Source organism: Ooceraea biroi, chromosome 3 (assembly GCF_003672135.1).
Source record: "Ooceraea biroi isolate clonal line C1 chromosome 3, Obir_v5.4, whole genome shotgun sequence".
In the NCBI taxonomy this organism is placed as follows: domain Eukaryota; kingdom Metazoa; phylum Arthropoda; class Insecta; order Hymenoptera; family Formicidae; genus Ooceraea; species Ooceraea biroi.
In genome coordinates this window covers 6779725-6800655 of record NC_039508.1, presented here as the reverse complement: position 1 = coordinate 6800655, position 20931 = coordinate 6779725, and the positions used below count along the sequence as shown (strand labels likewise).

Sequence of the window (20931 nt, the reverse complement as noted above, 5' to 3'; positions counted from 1 at the left end):
GGTGATGTTAATACAAAGTGACATTTGCTGTTTGCAGTTTGCAGGCAATTCACAGCTGATACCCATCATAACTCCACTGAGGTGTTAGCGTTTTAAAGACTCATATATAAACTGTACAGATTTATAACTATGTATAATATATAACTTATAGGAAATACGGGGAGATAGGTTGACTCCCGATTTCGCTTTGAGGGTTGACTTTCGCTCATTCGCGGTAAAGAGGCATGCCGTTAAATGCCGCGTTTAAATTACGTGAATCGGCGTTACGTGGCGCGCATGATTGTACAGGTGGGAGCACTCATTCACCGTTCGCGTAATTTTGGCCAACAGACAAAGGACCCGGGGCCGAACAACACCCTCGCCAAGAACACCGTGCACGAAACCAAGAACGCTTGTTCGTCGTGACGTGTCCCGATGCCTGTTCGTTACCTGCCAGTCGTTTAGTCGAATTCCAGTCGTGAGATCTCATTATGAATCTCTTGCTGAGGATAAGCCAAAGTAATTCGAGCCGCGAGGACCAAAGTAATCTCGTGTAATGTCATTCATCCTGAAGTAGCTCGTCTTTATGCCACTCTCGAGAGGCATCGTCGCGAGTACCGTCGTACGTCACGCGAATTTCATTCCACGGACCTTTATTGTGAGATTTAATTATACAGAATGTGCCGCGTGCGCGCACGCGTCACTACCACGCAAACGCTTAATGGCGTATTCTTGCCTGGAACCGATTTGTCCCCGACAAAAATGTACCACGATGCCTAATTAACCGCTCAAACCAAACAGTTTCGCATGGATACAGACGGATTGCAAAAGCATGTTCTTTACTTAATTTCAGATATTTTACTTAATAGAACGTCTAGCACGCGCGCACAGAGAGCGATAGCTGTAAAGATACACGTTTACGATTGGAAAGTTGCATTGATCGTTAACGTCAATTACATAGATTACTATAGAATCACCAGCTCCCTTGTTACTCGTATTACAATGTGGTATTACACTTATATACCAGCCGGAGCGTCGCTCCGTCCGTTGTTAAACAAATCCCGGATTAGGATCAGGTGATTTTTCTACGAATTTATCGTCCGCGCAATCGCGCGGTGTAAACACGCTATTATCACGTCTGATCTGAAGGCGCATCACGTCGCCGGAAACCCTCGTCGCGGAGTAACTCGCAGGAGGGAAACGGCAACGAGGACGACGCTGTCGCGGCACCGTTATCGCTCGCGAATCGACTCGCTTTTCCGTGAAGCGCCGCCGCCGCCGCCGCCGCCGCCGCGCGCTGCACCGTCGAGGTCACCGCGCCCGGCTGCAGCTGAGCTTCCAGCTGACGAGCGGAGGCTGCGACCGGTTCGCCATGCTCCTTCCTCCTCTTCCCGCTTCTCTCTCTTTCTTTCTATCCTCCGCGCTCCTGCCGCGCGTTCCTTCTTCATCACCGCCGCCTCCTCCTTTTTCCCTTTAAATCGCCTTTCACGTGCTCCGCGCGGCTCTCTTCTCCTTCTTCTTCCTCTCCTTCTCCTCTTCTTTCTGCTCCTGCTCCTCCTCTCCTGCTCCTTCTTCTCCTTCACGTTCTCCTCCCTCGCTTGCTCGCCCCCCCCCCCTTCAGGAGTTCGTATTGTTCGTCGCGCGCGCAGCCGGGAACGGCCGACTTCGATGAACCAGTTTCGAACCGTTTCGTTCGCGCGTCTCTTCGGCACGTTCCGTGTGACGGCGAACGCGCGCTCGAGTGACGCGAGAGGAGAGTGCGAGAGAAGCGCGCGTTTTTAATCCGAATCGCAAGATTGCCGCGAGAGACACGCGTAACGCGTCAAGGCGCGCAACTCGGCGAGAGACTCGGCACTTGCATTTGTCGAATCGACAGATGGGTGAATCCTTAACTGACATTTTCCGCAGCGTTAAGGAAACTTCAGTAAAAACTCTGCAGACTAGCAGAGTGTGAGATACGCTTCATTCATTTCTTATTTCATTTCAGTTACTTATCCTTGGTGATTTATGAGGATTTATTATGAGGAAGCAGGCTTTTTAATCGAGTAATCGCATTTACTAATGCAACATTTATATTCAATCAAAAAGTTTGGAGAGCTGAGAGACGCACGCGGCTCACGTCACGTATATTCGTGCGTCTTTAAGGGTTGGCGAGGAAAGAAGAGGGACGTTTTTCTTGTTAATCGTCTCTTGTGTCGCGACACGAACAACTCCTCGGGCAGAAATTTCACCTCTCGTCACAAGCGCGGCAAACGACCGATTATGTTCACAAAAGCTCGTTCCGTGAGTGGCGGAGAGCGGTAAAAAAGACGGCGGCGGCCGGCAGTGGAATTGCGGTACTTCTGGAAATCTAAACTGCTCGAAATTGCGAGCTCGCCGCATTCGCGGACACGCGATTCGGCGTTGCGCCGTTTCACGGCTCGCTCGCAGACTGGTCGCGGGTCGTGACATCTCTCGTCCAGGGATGTTTGGATTTAATCGCCGCGCGGCAATGCGTTATACGCTCGCTGTTAAACATTTCGAAAACAAGACTGCACGCGCAAATTGAAACAATCTCATTTCATTTGTTAGCTTTGAAAGTTGCAGAAATTTACCGTGCGCGTCTAGCTGAAGGGAATCTGGACTGAAAGGAGCATCTCTGGTCTGCGGGCACGCGCGCCTATTAAATTCAAAGATGGAAGGTCCCGTATAAGATATCCGACGGAGTGAGATCCGTCGAGATCGGGCAAAATGAATCGATCGGATTTATTGATTCGTTTCGCTAGCGTTTCTGAAGCGTCGCGATTCGTGCGGATCGGCTAGAAAGAAATTCTCCGCGCGCGCAGAGTTAAATTGATCGTAATTGGACCGCCGTTGGCGGTAGTAAAATGTTGCGATTCGTCGTTCGATTGCGTTTTATCGTCGCAACAACCGGTTACATTGTGGATTGCCTGGCTCGTAAAAACCGTCGATTGCGAGGGGGCCCGATCTCTTTCTGCCTCAAGGGGGCCATCGGCAGAAGGAAAGATCCGGCAGACTGGTATTCTCAACGCACATTTAGCGCCAAATGTTGCCGTTTGCTCTGGAAGTTCTTTTTCGTATAATACGAAAGTCGAAATTTTTTTCAACAGTAAATAACAGCTATTTAAATATGAGAGACAAAGAAAAACAGAGAGAAAAAACGTATAAAGTCCAGCGATAAAATTGAGAATTAATCGACGTCGCTGCATATGATTGCAGTTCCGGTCATTTCTTTTCTCTTTTTTTTTGCGAGTTAATTTATATTACTTTTCTTTTTGCGCTGTACGGTGCATTATTCATCGTGACAGAAATGAGCGTTTCTCGTGCGAAATGACACGTGCAAATGCTACTTGGTCGCTATTAAATAATTCAGACGTCACCCCGGAGGTATCCCTGTTCCAGTAATCTGGTCGTTGCCGCGATAAGCGCTGATTGCCGTTACATCGCCGGTAAACCTGTCATCCCGGTCTGCAACCGTGTTACGCTACGACACGCGAGAATCGCAAAGTCAACGACGTCGGGTGTCATTATCAGTTTTTGCAATTCATTTTAACGGATAAACAAGTTGCGAATAGAAGCGTATTTGATTTTTCCGCATTTTGCTACAATGTAATAAAGCATCGCAGAAGAAAAGATGTTGTCTGAAACTGAAAGAAACTCGATCGTTGAAAGAAACTTGAAATTTAACGCGACGGATTCTGTTCGTTTTGCTTGTACGTTGTTGCATTTAAAATAGAATGGACGGTCATTCAGGTTTTCCAGAGAGGAAGAGGAAAGGAGCAAAATGTAGGAAGTGCAACCGAAACGCAGCTATCTAATTTCTCTTTGGACTCGACGTAATTTCATCCGGGCGTGAGAGCTACCTTCGTGCAAGTCATGCACTTTGAGGATTATAAGATATTACTTCGGTAAAACACTTTGTCGGCCTTCAACATGATGGAAATATACCCTCTCTCGCATCTCTGGGCACTCGGTAACTCCGGTTATGTAACGCAAATTGCAGTACTTCAGTTGAGGGTTAATACCCGTTCGTGTGACAATTTGGCTAGAGTTCATTATCGCGATACTCGATTCGTATCGCACGTAAAAATTACGGAACATTATAATAATTTATAGCGAAACTCTAATTTCTGCGATATGAAACACACGTGTCGTTGTTTTTTTTTCTTGTCGCCGTATTATTTTTACATTAAGAGATTGCTACAAAGTCACGTATGTGCATATAGATATTTAAGAAAGTTCACAAAATAGATCATTATAGGATGCACATGTTTAATCTAGCTTAACAAGGCAATCGCGGTAATTGATGATCGATAATAAAATGATAAGGAATCATGCAACGATTTAATAAAATAATGAAAAAACGTGTTACATCCGATGCTCGTGCGTCATATGTACGTATATTGCATTGCTTTTAAATAAATTAAACAGGAAAGCACAGAGAGTAGCATATAGTTGACATATAGAAGCAATAAATGCCGATGCATGTATATTACATAATAAGTTAAGTACTTAAATTTTTGTAGCACTTTTTTTGATATTTTAAAAAATGATCTTCTCGTTTTTAGTAAATAGAAAATAGAAAAATTATTATAAATTAAAGTAATAATTTACTGAAAGTATTTATGAATTCATATGAACTATTCATAGCTGTATCCTGTAAGCTTAATTCGCTTTTTACAATTAATTTTTAATAATATACTTTTTTACGCAGAACTTATTGAAGATTTTATTGAAGTCATTAAAGTTGCATCTAACAGAAATAATTATTGAGAGAAACAGAGATTCATCACTCCTTTTTTTATTAAATTTAATAATTTTTATTAAATTATTCCTATTAAAACGAGTTTATTTTAAGAATATCACGAACGGTTATTTTCATAAGAATTGTCTGAATGACATTGCATAATTGTTTTAATGTTACCGAGAATTTTTTCTTCTTGAAAACTAAAGCTCTTGGAATAGCGGTCTCCTCGTGAAATGTCCCGGAAATGAAAAAAATGAATTCATGCACTATTCATCACTGCTGAAAATGTTTCAGCGCGATAGCGAATTAAGCGAAATCCCGGCGCAAAAAAGCCACGCATAATAGTCCATTTCCTGTAACGAATGGCCAATGAGGCCGATTCGGGTTGGTTTAACAAAAAGACCGATTGTCCGACAGTATTTCTCAACGGTCGATCGTTCTCATCGTTGCATCTCTGGTTGCCGGTTGGCAACCGGGCGCTTCGCTCGCTCGCATCGCGAGGCGTTTCGTTGTTGCTAAGCGGCTGGATTTCCATGCGCGCGTTGCGAGGCTGCACTCGGAGGAACGCAGCGTTGAGAACCACTGAGGTTAGCACTCACGGGCCTCCCCGGTAGGCATCGCAGACAGCGAGGCGCTGCTCGCGTAACGGCGTGTGTCACTCGAGAGATTGAATAATCGCCGCGTTCCGCGCGATTCGAAAAGTGCAATCGATATCGGTGTACGTTCGCCGAGCATTCGCGCGGCCGCGGTCGCGGCCGATAACCGATAACGGATAACGTCATCCGGAGCAACGTATGAACACACGTCGTCGTCGCGAGGCCGTCGTTATTAGCTCTCGTCCAAGAAGGCAAATAGAAAGTTCCCTTAAAGCCCGTGTCGCACGCGCGGAAAAGCCCGTCACGCCTGAAAAGTGTCGCGCGCGCACGCCTTTCTTCCATTTTCGCAGGACAATAGAAGTGCCGCGATCTCGAGGTTTACTTCTCCCAAAATTGAACGTCAATTTGCTGACGAGACGTTCAACGGCTTGGATTAATTTCTGGTTACATAATAAGAGGACTGCTCGACGACGATTTCAAATTGACAAATTTCGGCTTAACAAGTAATGTTAACGATGCATTTTGAGCGTGATGTGTCCCTATAACATATGTAAACTGTTTTAACATTGTTCTCAATTAAACTGTTATATTCCCGACGATCCTTGTGAAATGAACAGCTCGTGTTCAGAAAGATTATCCAAGAGAAGTGACAAATTGGAGCTGTTTCATTTTTATTTTTATCGTTTCGAGTGTTACATAATAGTTAGACCTCTTCTCGGAAAGTCAAAGGTCTTGGGAGAACAGGCACAACATGAATTATCAAGATTCTGAAAATGAGGTGTTAACTTTACGTAGACGATTCATATTGCATGCTTTGACCGCAACCTTTCCGAATTATTTTGCTCTGTGCGATATTTGGTCTGTTCTTTACAGCTGCACTGCTGAACTGGTGCAATAAGTCGGAGTGAGAAAAAATATACTTGTCTCACTTTAACATATTGCACCAGTTCAGCAGTACAGCTATAAAGAACAGACCAATTGTTAGATAGTTGTTGATGCAAACGGGTTATTACACTATATCCCGAGGTGAAATTAGCATTAGGGATTTACACGCAAAGCTCATGATTTACTCGCCAGTCTATAGTTTTTCCTAATATTAGCAGCATAACATACATGGTATTTTTCTTTTTTTATTGCAAGGATGCGAGGTGACCGTAGCGCGAGATGTAAAATATTAATTAATCCTGGGGTACGACCGCAGTACTTTTCTCGGCTGCATATACTATCAGACAGGAAACTTCCCGCGTGGGTATTATAAAGAGACCGGCTTGCGCTAGAAAACTTGGCGGTTTATCGCCGTGTTACGCTCCGCGGTTACGCCGAAGAGAAATGTGTGCGGGAATATGAAGTAAAAGAAGTCGGATAGACCGCCGAGAGATGAAAGGGAGAGGCGAAGGGCACACGTTCGCATTTCTATGCAGATACGCGCACGGTAGTACAGACATTATTAACTATAATATTCATACCTAACCACATCTCCATGGAAATGGGAATATGTGCTGCATCGCGTTGTGCAATTAAAGCGCTCGGGGATAGTTTTTCCTCTCGTCTGACATCCCTCGAGCCTCGGATGCTGCGATATCGCGAAACGGACGGTGTTGCATTCCGAGAGCTCACATAATCTGTGCGACTTTGACAGGCGTCTCGCGATTATACGTATTAGATTGTGACATATGCTCCGCGGATCACACATATATGAGCTGCAACACAAGTTTCCCGGTCTTCTTTTAGCAATTTTCCTTATTTTAATCGAACAATTGATACAATAAATGTTAAATTTTATATCACTCATTTGTAATTGAAATAAAGAAAATTTGCATGATTACTTGATTGATGAATAATTTCTTTCTACCGAATGCAATCAATTACAATTTGACGCAAAAATCGAACCGACCTTTTTGACTGACCCAATATCACGATTGAATACATATAAACGCGACCGCAATTCGGCGGATCTTCGCCGATCGAACGACAATGATCGGCGACCTTTCGACGGCGAGATTTGTCGATTCACACGTTAATATATTGTCGAAGAGGCGAATGGGGCCACCCACTCTCCGGAGTCCGCCAGCACCGATCCTCAAGGCCTCTTCTCGCCACGAAAGGATTTTCGTAAACAAAATTTACGGCCGTTGAACTCCGCCGACCGAGGCAGTGTGTTGCCCTCCTCGGCGCACGCGAGAGATCGCCGAGGTTAGCTCGTTTATTCTCGCTTGAAACGCGATTAAAGTCCGTCGTCTCGGCCAAATCGTTCCTTGGCCGCGGCTTAGGCCTGAATTACGTTGCGCGATTCGGCAATGGTCCCGCGTCTCTATCTTCTCTGCCTCCGGCTGTTCGTCGCTGCCGGATCGCAATAAGATTAGTGCGATACTTACACGCACACTTACCGAGTTTACTATTTGCCGAAATTTCTCTCCCACTTGGGTTTCCTGATCGTTAGAGATGAAGCTACTGGCTACACTCGCTCGTGCACCCATTTTACTCGAAAAGAGGTATAACATTATCTCGATCTTTGAGGAGGATTTAATCGAGGTATATTATAGAAATTATTCGAGGTGTTTGCGTGGATATGTGCGTGTGTGTGTGTAAAATTTCTATGATAATTACGTGAAAATTTCATTAAAATTTAATATCTTGTTAAAGTTTGTATGATTATAGATATACAAGTTTCATTATTACGTGTTGGTGTTCTTGATGCTGTTATTTCATTTACAGTCCGCAGTATGTGTGATTGATGTGCTAATACGTGAAAAAATTTAGTTAACAAAGTTAAAAACTTTTGCTGCCGACTATTTCGAGGTAGGTTTAATGTGACTTTATAACGTAATAACTGATACGTTTCTTTGTGCATTACAATTGGAGCGTCACATTAATAGCGCTAATTCTAGTGTTAACTCATTGTTATCACGCTTGTTAGCACTTGCATTATTTCAATTTTATCGCTGCTACCTTTTGTATACGTACGTACTTTCGAAATATTTATATATATATATATATATATATATATATATGTATATATAATTTTCACAAATCTTATTTATTTCTGTGAGTTCGCTGAAAGTGTTTTCCATGAGCACAGAATTTAGTTATCATAGATGAAACGGTCGGAAAACGCATAACTAGAGTGGAACGCGAACATCTTGGCAATGCTCTCTTTTTCACGTTTTCTTTATTTTCCATTTTTCTTTTTTTTTTTAAATTCGTTCGGCGGGATGTTAACGCCGCGTGCGCGTTAACATCGCACGTGGAAACAGGGTTAAAACGAGGCGAGTCCGGAAATTGTGAATTTCTGCGAAGTTCCGACGAACGACGACGCCGTATGTTCCGGCAGCCTGTGTGCGGCATTAAGCAATTTCCGAGGTAACTCGCGATATTTCGTTCGCGCGACAATGGCGCGGCTAACGTGCGTTCCCGTTGCATATTTATCAGACGTCATGTCTGATAACAATCGGCCGATTTCTTAATTATCCCCCTGTGCGCGGACGTTGTCGTGGACTTCTCGTTGCATGCGTTGCATTATTTTTCACACGAGCATACCTGAACACCTCGCACTCGAGTGGATTTTAGAGAAAGACAGAGAAAATCTTCGAACGTGAATGTAACGGCGCGCCGCGGCGTATGATTCGCAAAGACCTTTAACTGTGTGCTGCTTATAATTAATTATCTTCGTCGCGTGATGAAAAAGTGACCTGGGGAACAAAGCTGCACGAGGAAAAATAAATGAACGCCACTCCACCGAGCATGAATGCAAAACGCCGGCGGATAATAAAACACCAGGGTCGTGCGAAAATTTCCGCGATGCTATTCGATGTTTTACAAGCGATCGTTGATCCTCCGTGTCCATTTCTCACGGAGGGTTCTTGGGAATGTGGATGCATCCCTATTCTCCATGCAAATCGCGCGCGCTAAATGGTAGCACTGTCGCGAGGAAAACTGAGTTCTCCAACCGTTCGTTCTGAATGCTCGCCTTACCTTGTTTATCTTTTTGGCGAGATGTTATCGCGTATCGTTTATTCAAGCAATATTAAAGTTTCAGATCTATCTATTTTTACATCTAATTATGGCGAGTTGCAATCGCGCTTTGTGATCTAAGACTGATCAGAGAATTTGCGATAACATAACTTACAATTAGTGATAATATATTGTAATTAGAAAATTAATACAACTATCATTTTTACCCACTTTGAATAATTTTCCGAATAATGTGAACAAGACTGTATTGAACAAGTAGTTTTGCAAGTAGGAAATATTCGTACAAGATTTTTTCTTTCTCTCTCTCCCCCTTTTTCTCTCTTGCACGGAGCATCGTTATCGATGTTGCATCGAGACGACAGTTTGGTTCGCAAAGGAAATGCATCGGATGAGCCGCATAGCACACAGAAGCTGCGAGGCTGTTGCACCAGCAGTGTGCCAATCCGACGGCTCTGTTGCATTCTATGCAGTTGCACGTGCTATAGCTAACGCGTAGTACCGTCCTTTTTGCAAACATCGCTCGCCATCTCCCTGCAAGTGTATATACTAGCTTTTCCGATATCATCCTCGGACTTAAATCAGTTTCTATGCAGTGGAGAACGTTGAAATTTTCTTAATTTATCGTCACATAGATACGTCGAAAGTAAAAGATTTATGAAGGAAATTCGCGTGGTTCTCCTTTAAGAATCCATCCGTTTTAAAATTTCCATTTGATTCCTGAAACTTTAACTAAAGTGTAGAAAGGGCAATTCTTCATACATCACGCATTACACATTCATAAATATATTTAAAACCAAGACCATTTTTTTCGTTTCGTTTGAATATCTCTGCTATCGTAAGCTTCACTGATCGCTGATAGTTGATATTGCGCTACTCAGTTTTGTGGAATGTCCAATAGAATTTTCCAACATTGTGCGCAAAACCGTACCGCATCGACTAACGATCATTATACGTCGCGTTCCGCGGTTTAAAAATCCCTGTTAGATCCAGATTGAAGCCGTCGAACGATTCTCGCATCACGTTGCAGGATCGACCAGGTTTTTATCGATGGCGCGCGTTGACGGTATCTTCTATAAATCTCTGGCAAAAAGAAATCTGTGTTAACAATTCTGCTCGCGCGCTCGCCTGATTTTCACCTATTTCTCTTCCTCGTTTTCGCGTGCTCGCGTTCCTTGCATAGTTGACGAGAAAAGTAGATGGAAGACGCGACCACATAATTAGAAAATATACGTACAGTCACGCGGTCTTAGGCGGAGTCCGCAAATATCTCGCCAACCCGCGGAAAGCACAACTGGCGATAGTCAGCGAATAGTTTATTTGCACTTTTCGCGTGCGCTCCTTTCTCGACGATGCATCCACGCCTATTCTGGCAATTCTCGTATCATTTATTTTTGGTGGTACCTAAACATTCCTGTGCTTGCTACATCGGCTAGAATTTATTTTAACGAAACCCGCATCTCGGAGATTTCGCAATCGAGTTACATAATACCAGTTCCGAATCCGAATTGAATCATATCGCTATCGAGTTTTATCGCTGTAATAAGAGGAGTAATATCCGATCAGTCTCCCTTGAAATGATATCCCTTTTAAAACAATCGATGACTCAATTGTATTACGCTTTCACCATGGATAGATCGATATCTTAATTGACATCAGTCTAGCGGACAATTCAATTCTTAATTTTCGTAATGTCCAATTTTGCTTCTTTAGTTCTCCGTCATTCTCTCATGAATAATAGCGGTTGCGAGTTAAAGAGAATATGATACCTATCGTAGTGACGTGCAGTAAAATTAGCGTCTGGTAGACACGTTCTGTCTCCGGTGGTATGAAAATTCGTTGCCCCGATTACAGGGGCCGGTGAACACGTTCGGTCGATTTGACTCGACCGAGGGAAAAAGGGCTGTCTCGAGCAGTTTGCGGACGCGTTTGTGCAGGATAAGCTACCACACAGTCTGTCCCTTTACCTAGCTAGTCTCTCATCGGGTCGTTAAATCCGATAATGCGATAAGAGCGATTAGATGGGACGAGATTAGATCACAATTAATTTAATTCCTCAGCCACGGTGCGTCTCATTTAAATCGAGCTTATTAAAGACACCGGACTGTGCTTCGTTTGTGCCGATCTGTTGCTTCTTCTAAAGTCTGGCAGTCTTGCGGTCTGGCGCGAGACCGGGATTAGCTTCAAAATGTCCGCGCGAAGTTCCAAGTATCGATTCCCTCGATCTTCCACCTTTAATTTCGCAATTTGCCAAAGTGCACTTTAGAACTCTCTTAAGAGAACGCGTCTTAAGATGCATTGATGCATTGATATGCGCGCACCGCGGATTACACAATGGAACGCGTTCTATTCACGCGTAAGCAGTGCACGGCGCACCTTTCATACACCTACATCTGAACGCGACGCGTTGCAATCGCGCTTCGGGCATCGATGGACTAAACGGGGAGGGGCTACCTTGCCTAGATGATTTACATGGGAGATCTTTGATGATTCTTCTGTCCAGGAGGGGGAGAGAGAGAGAGATTAGCTGCAACACGCACGTGCACGCCCGCGTGCGTGCGTGTTACATCACGTGTTTAGCAGCCGCAGTATTTTTAGCGGATCGGCTCGTCCATGCGTGATCTTCTATTGACACGTGAAAACGTCATGAACGTAAAGTCGTGACATAGATACATATCGACTTCGACTCTGTCGTGAATCTCGGTTTAGCTTTGTAGACACGTTCAATTCTTGAGTTGTTTGAACGATCCAAATTATTTGAACAATCAAACAAGGCGACAAAAAACGCAGTCGTTAGCCTTTAGTTAACCGCACTTGGTTAAAAATGCGCCATTAAAATTGTATCATTGTTATTAATAATCACGTCGCGAAGGTTTAAGGATGACGTGGGCAGAAATACTATCCTCGGAAGGCTGTGACGCGTGCATAAGTATCACAATTACGTTTCAGAACGATATCCGACGTTCGCCAGGCAAGCAATATCTCATGAGGAAGCGTGTATTCCAAAAACGAGCAAATCATTTATTCCTGATTAAAACGCTGACTCACATTCGCACGGCTGTTTATCGCGCACTCATTTCATATACAGAGTGTCCCAGGCGATGCGTATTTTCTCCCGATTCTGAATATATCAGAAAGTTTGAATAAGAACGCATCTTTCACTTTTAAACTGATATTAAAAACTTCCTCTGTGTGACAATTATCTATAAATAAAAGCTGTAAATCTTTAGCTTTAAATCTTCAAAAGTGCGAATTGTAGGGAGTCAGGACGACTCAACGTTACTAACTATATAAAGTTTATTAAAAAATCAGGATATATAATTTTATGCGGATTACATTGGTGTTCGGTGGCTACACGTTGCTTAAAAAGAACTGTACCGATCAAGAGTCGATTGACTCTTAATGTCCTTGTCGTTGTCAAAGACTTGCCGCTAAAAAAATAATTACGAATCGCTATCAGTTACGCGAATCGCTATCGATCCACATTCCTAAATACTCCGTGCTGTATAAACATCTCGCGGCACTTCATATTCGATTCTTTCAATTCTTTACAGAATTAATATAGAAAAAAATCGTTCCTGTCTTAGTTCTTATTAGTAATTTTGATTTTCAGAAAATTTTATTATTTTAATTTTTTTAAAGTTCAGCTATCAAAATATATTATTAAAACATTGCCAAATCGTCAAAAATGTTTCGTTGAACTTTTTCAGAGTGCATATTTTACAAATTTCTCAAAGGGATCTTTGATGCGAGAAGAAATGCGAGAGGAAGCCGATACACCCTCTGTATAGCGTGCATTTAATGCGAACAAAGTATTTACTCTACACAACTACATTTAACGGGATAAATACAAACTACCATCTCGAGACTCATCCGGCTGTGTTCATTACAATTCATGAAAAGTCAATTAGCCGATTAATTATATAGCGTGCGCGGAGCACTCCTTTAGGATGCAAGGATTACCTTGCCTGCCTAAACGCGGTGTTATATCGCCTGAATGCGTGAGCATGCTTCAACTTGCATCGCGACTGTGCTGATCATACGCACGCACGCACGTATCACATCGCATCGCATCGCATCGCATCTCTGTTCTCCATTACGTGGATGACGAAATGGATTGCATATCGTAGTCGTCACGGTCCAGCAAGATTTATCATTATTATATAATAACGCGGCGTGCTATTAAATTAATATATACGATGTTAAGGCCAATGTTGATGAGCTCATGTGTCATTCTATACGCATCTGAATCAGCATCGCGTTTCGAATTTAAATTTACGACGATCAAACGCAAGACGTGAGAAATTCAAAATGCTGAGCATTAATGCTAAGCTAAATTTGAAATTAATGTACTGAATCAAACACGAAATTGGACTGGAACATGTAAAGTGCACGTGAAGCGAAAAAAGATTTTTGATCATTTCGAACAAGAAATTTATACAATGATATTTGCTTCGTAAATGCAACGATATACATATTTCGGCTATATGACAAACAATAATTTATATTAAAAGATTAAAGAGTAACAGAAATCTTGGCATCTCGAAGTCTCGTAGACCGCGTATTTCTAATGAGGCGCTTATCAGATGTTTTGGTGATTTAATCACAGATGCAGGCTGTTTCTCCGCTTTGCTAAACGAACACCTTGTACGTTTTCTCCGATCAGAGATGTTTCTCTTTTTCCCATCTTTTTCCAAGACGCACCATTAATATCGACCTCGATTCGCCGTTTGAAAGACCGCCCCACTCTCACGATAATCGCGAGTCGGGCTCTCCGTGTTCAGTAGCTATGAAGGCACCGGTTGTAGAAGGGACCTTGTTTGTTTTTTAATCTTTAATCTATACCTCGCCTACGGTTTCGCGTTACTGTATTCATATGTAAGCCTACTCTATGCAGTGCCACCGGCAATAACAAGCAGCTCCGTTCTTTCGAACCGGTGCGGTGATGCAAGCACGCGCTCTTCATTGCGAACGAAACGTTCACGACTCCGTTGAAGCTATTGTTTCACAATTAGTCTTCAAAACTGTTACACTGTAGAGTTTCTAACTATAAATAAAGCACACTGTTCATTCATTGTGCAGATTCATCTTTCGCAAAAGTCCGCAAGAAAGAAGCATATTACAGCTGTGCAATGCTTTTCATTGGTCTCGAGACGTTCGAGACTTTCCTGAAAACTTGGTTCGCCGTTGGTCACGGCCCTGGGTCATACCCACAATTCAACACCGTGTACTCTTTTCGCTCGACGAAGACACATTATGCCTCTCCTGCGCGCGAGATCACGCCATGAGATTTCTCCTTGGCAATCAGGATCGTATTCCGCCTCCCGCTACGCGCGTCCATCTCGGTCTCCTAGCCGTGGTAGCCTCGTTTCCGCCTCGTCTCTCCTCGCCACGCGTAATGCTATTATCTATCTCTCACTTGTTATGCCGCCAACGTTCGACCAGTATAACAGAATCAACGTTGCATTTAGGGTACGTACGTTCAGATCGGTCAACGCCTTCAAACGCGCGCTCGAGGACACACCTGGAATGATTAATGACGCTTAGAACGATGGTCGTGTAGGAGATTGAAAAAAAAAACACGTACTCGTTCTCAAGAGACATCACATTTATAGTAAACTGGCTTTATTTTTTTTTTAAACAGGCTTTATTAAGCTGAAAGTGCAAAGAGTTTGCGGTATGTAATGTTACAAAAGTAGATGTTCTGAGCAAACGCGTATCCTCATTGTTGGAAAATATTTGTTCGTTATTAGAAACTGTAAGAATGTAAAAGATGTAGTGCCTCGAAAGTGCAAAATCTTGCAAATTGCTTCTGGAAATTTTCCGAGCGAGTTACTAGTCAGACGAAGATAATGGTCGCGAATAATGGTTTTACGAGTAGCGGAAATAGAAGGCGATATCATAACTGATGCATTCTTTAACGATGCGCTGCCTTTGATCCTTCATATATTCATCGCCACCTTATTATGCCGCTCATGGTTCGGATCGGAGAATCAATGTTGCATTCATGAAGATGGGTCATCGCCTTTCGGACGTGCATCCGCAAACGCTCTGCGGATGATGTTCGGATCTCATGCTCGCGCCGAATCAAAATCAGTGACATGCCCGTAAGCGCGGATTATAATCCTCTGGATATTCTGGATGTAACTCCTGATCTTAATTTTAATGACGGATCTCTCGAGTTTAATTGTCGATTTTCCTACAATTAAATTGACGAGGCACGCAAAGAGCCTTGAAATTTAAAGCAGTTGAGTTGATCGAGTACTCTTCACGATTTAACAATGTCAAAAATAAGCAGAAAATTACTCAGCCTTTAAATCTAAATGGACTCTCGTCGAAATCTTTATTCGGGGTCATATGAATACCCGTTTTACGAGTCAAATTTAGAATTCGTGAAAAACCTAATGTCAGTCCCAAATTTTTTTTCACAGAGCACCAGTTTCCAGATTCAATTCATTACAATAATAGCGCAATTTTCCAGCTAGGAGAATCTTCACAGGATCTCTCAGGTAGCGCAGCATCGCTCTTGTGTGCAAAGCCGTGCGACCATAAAATCACCCGGGCCCTACGCCACGGGAAAAAGTTCGAGCTTTTGCGAAGCGAGCGGGGGCTTTTTCGCTATTCTTCCGAGTCGTCGAATGTTATCGGCATTCTCGCGTGTCACGGGACTGTAAAAGCCGACTCAGCGGCGGCGGCGCTTTTGCAATTCGCGCGCTAACCATCGAGCGCGGCATCGGGGCCCGTAACAGACGCGCGCACTTAGCAAGCTTTTTGTCGTGCTGCGCGTTATCATCGTACGCGATCGATCCGGCGAGGTCGAGTCTGACGACTCGTCGGCTTTGGATTACCTACAGGTGAATTTCGGAGATGCGCGCGCGCGCCTGCATACGATGGGAAAACGGTATTTATTTTCGGTATCTATGTGCTACGTATCTATAGGTATTGAACAAGTGTACGCTAGTAACACTGTTACAGATGTTCTTTGCGCAAAAGCATTTATTATACATACATATTTATGCGAGAAAACGAAAATGTGTTGTTATCTCGACTGGCGTGGCGCAAGTGTCTGAAAAAAGATGGTCTTGCATGGATTGCAGATGGCACGCTATCGTATCAGGCACTACCTCCTTTGCGTTCTTAGTGCTGTGCACGCTGGTGCCAGGCGACAGTATGCTAGTTCCTCACTCGCTGATATAATTCTGATGATGCCGTTTTCGCATAACGTGAGTCATTTTTTATTAGGTCGCCGATGCTGAATTTGCATTTCCTTCAGTGGACGACACGCAAAGGTAACGCGGCTCGTGTGCAGCAATAGATTTCGGATTTTGTGCACGTGCGATATTTTGGAAAGGAAGGCTTTTAATATGACAATACAAAAAAGTGCAACAAAAAATATGGGAAAGCAAGAATAGCGCGAGAACGAGTTTTGTATATGTTGCAAAAAATATGAGATAGACCAGATATTTTTGTACTCAAAGCATATCTCACTATTGATCAAGAAATTAATAAATTGCAGAGAGAGAGGACATGGTAGATTTTTTTGTAGCTTTGTAGCGATCTCGTGGGATTTTTTGCGAAAAAGGCAAGCGTGATTCACCGGCTGACACATCTCGCAAGTTAATCCGACGTACGGTGCTGCGTGTGATGCTGTCGGGCACGTAAATAAGAAGTCATCACCGAAGAGAGAACGGCGTTTCGCCGGTGGTGCGAGACGCGGATCACCGCGATCGATCGTGCCGTCCGTACTCTCTCGTCGACGACGCGAAGTAAATCCCGCGCGTGAAATTATTCAACGACAAGATATATTATTGCGCGGACGCGCGGGCGGCGTTAATCCGCTTCCATTTCGTTCAGTTTAATTCGCTTAAGCGAGTCGGGGCGTGTGACCGCTTTATCGCTTCGCGCGTTCCCCGACCATCCTTATATCTCGAAAGACAAAGTGTACGGTGTACGTATCGGGAATGCACGGCGGTGCGCGAGCTCGAGCATGCGGTAGCACAACGGTCGCGGCATTAATAATTCATACCTGTCTGCATACGAGAGAGAGAGATAGAGAGGAGCGCGGTGGAAGGGTTAGGCTTCTGGGTGTTATAAATATTTAGATCGTCACGGAGATCGCGCACTCGGGGAACGGAGCCAAAAAGAGGCGAAAGACTGAGATGGGAGGGCACGAGAGATGGCGAAGAGATACGCGGAGAGGGAAAATAGAGAGAAAGAGAGAGAGTCAAGAGAGAGAATTATTTAGGATTATTTCCGATGAAACTGAATGAAGTCACGCGACGCGTAATAACACGAATACACCGGCTGCCCGAGACGGGGCAGTTCTCGTACCTCGGGCAATTTAGAGTCGATTTGCCGCGATGGAAATGCGAACGAGGGAGCTCGCCCCGTTCGTCGCAGGCGTTGTCAAGTTTCCGCATTAAGTGTCTCCTTAACGATCGCGTAAGTTTTTCAGTGAGATCACGTCTGCGTTTAGGGTTGACGTCACATCGGACACTCATCCATCTGTCCGTTCCGCGGTTTCCTGTTAATCTCGATCGCGATTTCCGAGATCGCTCGGATAAGCGCAATAATCGTCGCAATTATTTTCTTACCTCGCGCAGTTAAGCGGAATAGAATACGGTTATTGCAGCGATTATTGGCAGTCGTGAACTGGTTCGATACGTTCTTTTCAACAACTAGCGATGTTTACACGGCCATCCATTATTTATCGTTACATTTTTGTAAAGAGCGCTTTCGAAACATTATTATTATCTCGCAGAAACATTATCCCGTGTTCCTCGGATTTGCTTTTTGCATTCGCGAGAGAATTGCAATTTGCGCGAGTGTCGTGATTAAGATCCGATGCTTTGAACTGATTCTGAATATGTTCAATCATTTTCTTGATTACACAGAAGCGAAGCGAGTGTGTCAAGTGTCAATTAAATCGTTTGCTTATGGATATGCTTTTTGTATAATAACACTTTTGTATAATTTTGTATAATAATCGCTTAAAAACGTGCTTCTTAGACATGCTTGTGTGTAATATTTGCATGACATATTTAGTTCGATAAATAGACTAAATGGAACTACGTCGTCTTCAAGAATCGATAGTAACTTCACAAGTCGTCTCAGTTTTCCCCCTTCTGGCGAAACGTACACAAGAAAATATCTATCTCTACATTTATAACGATTCTTTCTACTTTTTCTGCATCTTTTCAAGTGCCGCGTAACATTTGTGTTGGAAATAGAAAACGTGCAACTCGGTGACCGAGTTTAGAAAATTACATTCTCTTCATTTGTACGGGGATTATGTCGTCTTACGCTTATTACCGGTTTTAAACGTGATTTTATAGTACATATTTTCGTGAAAGTCTTGTGATTCGTTCGGTGGGAGTGTAATCGGTGCGAAGTATAATCAACGATCACTGATTGCGGTAAAAGTGCAGCGTTAATATCAAAGCTCAAATGCAAAGTGTTACATGTAAGTTATACTTTGATTTGAGTGTTACGGCGAAACGCCTTAATTACACGAAAACAGGTTCGCAGAAAACGCACTCGTGACTGGATGGAGTTTGAAAAAAACCTCGGTTAAAACCGATCGACGTGTTATCACGGCAATAACCGATAACGCATCGCCGATCTGTTTATATTGACTCGATAATGAACTCGAGTCAATTACCGGCTTAATATCGGGAGTGAGCGAGAGTGAATTTCCGCGCAGCGGTCTCGCAGAGACGAACAGAAATAGCGCTGAAAATGTTTTCCCTTCGCAGAAACTCCGGCGAGGCACTTTGTCGAGCGTTACAACTTACAACTCGTCCGGGGCCTTTTACGCAATAAGAAAATGCGCGTATGAAATAAACGCGTGAATGCGCTTACGTAATCGCGCGAGTGCACGCTGCGAGACTGCTCTCTCGAACTACAAATTTCTCTTTCTTGACGCTTTATGTGCATATTGACATGTACATTATATTTAGAATTTTATATATACATTCATTATATGCTAGTAATATCTTTTAAGAGATACATTGCCAATTTTACCGATGCATATTTGTCATATCGATTCCTCTTTTTTTTTTATATGAGATTATATCTCTCTTTTATTCCCTTTAATAATTCATTCTCTCGTGACTTCTCGATAAATTGCTGCCCTGACGCGACCTTTCTGATTTCCTGATCTCGCGGAACCTTGACCTAGGCTTTCTCCCACGACAATCGATCAATCAAATTGTAGACCACCCGTGCAACGACATGATTGACCGCGGGATCTAAAATTGCGGTGATTAATCAGTTGGTATTTTTAACTTTACTGCAATTACCCACGGTTTTCCAATACGTCAAAATCTCTATTATAAGACACCCGGTATATCGTTACTCGTAAACTGTCAAATCAGCTGATTATTCTGAATCATTCGACATACTCAGCAGACGCTACTAAAGCGGAATTACAACCTTTGAGCCAACGAAATTTGCTTATATTTTTTACAGATTTAATTCGCGATACGTATGTCACGTGTAATTAAATATGTATAGTTGATGAGTTTTATTCCTGCAAATCCTGTAAACGCATAGTTTAAGTCGATTAATTAATTCATTTCCTAGATCGCCGAACCGAGAACTCCGTTCGCGAAGAAAGCAATTTCACATTGAGTTCCGATTTCCTCAAAAGTTGAAAAATTACAGGTTCTCCATTGCGTAATGCTCGACTGAACGATAATCCGTCGATTATTATCGTATCGCTGAAAAGTGTTTCCCTGTTGGAGGTGGCCTCTCACCGTCGCTAACGTATCGCATTTATCTGGCATAAGAGCGTAAGATCGATCGAGGCACGTTAGGCGGCGGTAAATCGAAGTTCAATACGGTCATGATGAAATCACTTGGCGAAACGGGCGCGCTTTTGCCGCGTCACAATCCGCATCTTTTTGCCGCGCGTAGTTTCATTTCCTTCTTTCCTGATCGATGTTGATCGTTTCCCCTTAACGCGCGCCAGTAGTTTCTGAGTTTTACGCACGTCCACCTTATGGAGAAAAGAATCTGTCAAGGAAAAATGATTTCGTCTTTAGAGAAAACTTTCTTTACCGCGTCTATCGGCTGTCCCAGAATTTCCTCATAATTTATTCCACGGTTTCCTCTTCTGGTTTCAAGCATCCTACGGATGCTAAGCCAGGACGTTGCGCGAGCAGATTGCACGATTCGATCGGAAATTTCGGAGAGATTCGGTGGAAGGCGCGTGCGAAAGGAAGGCGGTAACGATGTAAAGGAAAACGCGATTCTAGTCGGTATCGATTGCGTAGCGGCGTTGACATGAAACCGAAAGGGAGAGATAAACCGCGTAATAGAAACTGCGACGGAGATAAAGAGAAACAGGAAAGAGCGAAGGAGAGACGAGCTTTGCAGGAAGATAGAAAGTTGCAAAAGAAAGAAGAAGAAAGAGACGCGTTGTGATCGATTGGATCCGATCGGCTCGAAAACGTTCTCCGGTTGATCGTTTCCTCCGTGGAAGGTTCACCGGAGAATCGTTCGGATTATCTCCTACTCCCTCTCGAACTCGAACCTCGATAGATCGCCTCGGCACAGTGGCCGACGTCTCCTGCCTACTTTCTATCGCCCTGAAACTTATCCCGAGGTGCACCGCGCCTCGGTAAAATCCCCCGAGAA

General features: G+C 43.5%; 1 protein-coding gene across 1 annotated transcript in view; it reads left to right on the top strand.

The window, feature by feature from the left end:
• Window positions 1-20931, top strand: part of LOC105275432 (sestrin homolog) — a 178977-nt gene that overhangs the window by 1441 nt on the left and 156605 nt on the right. The window lies entirely within an intron of this gene.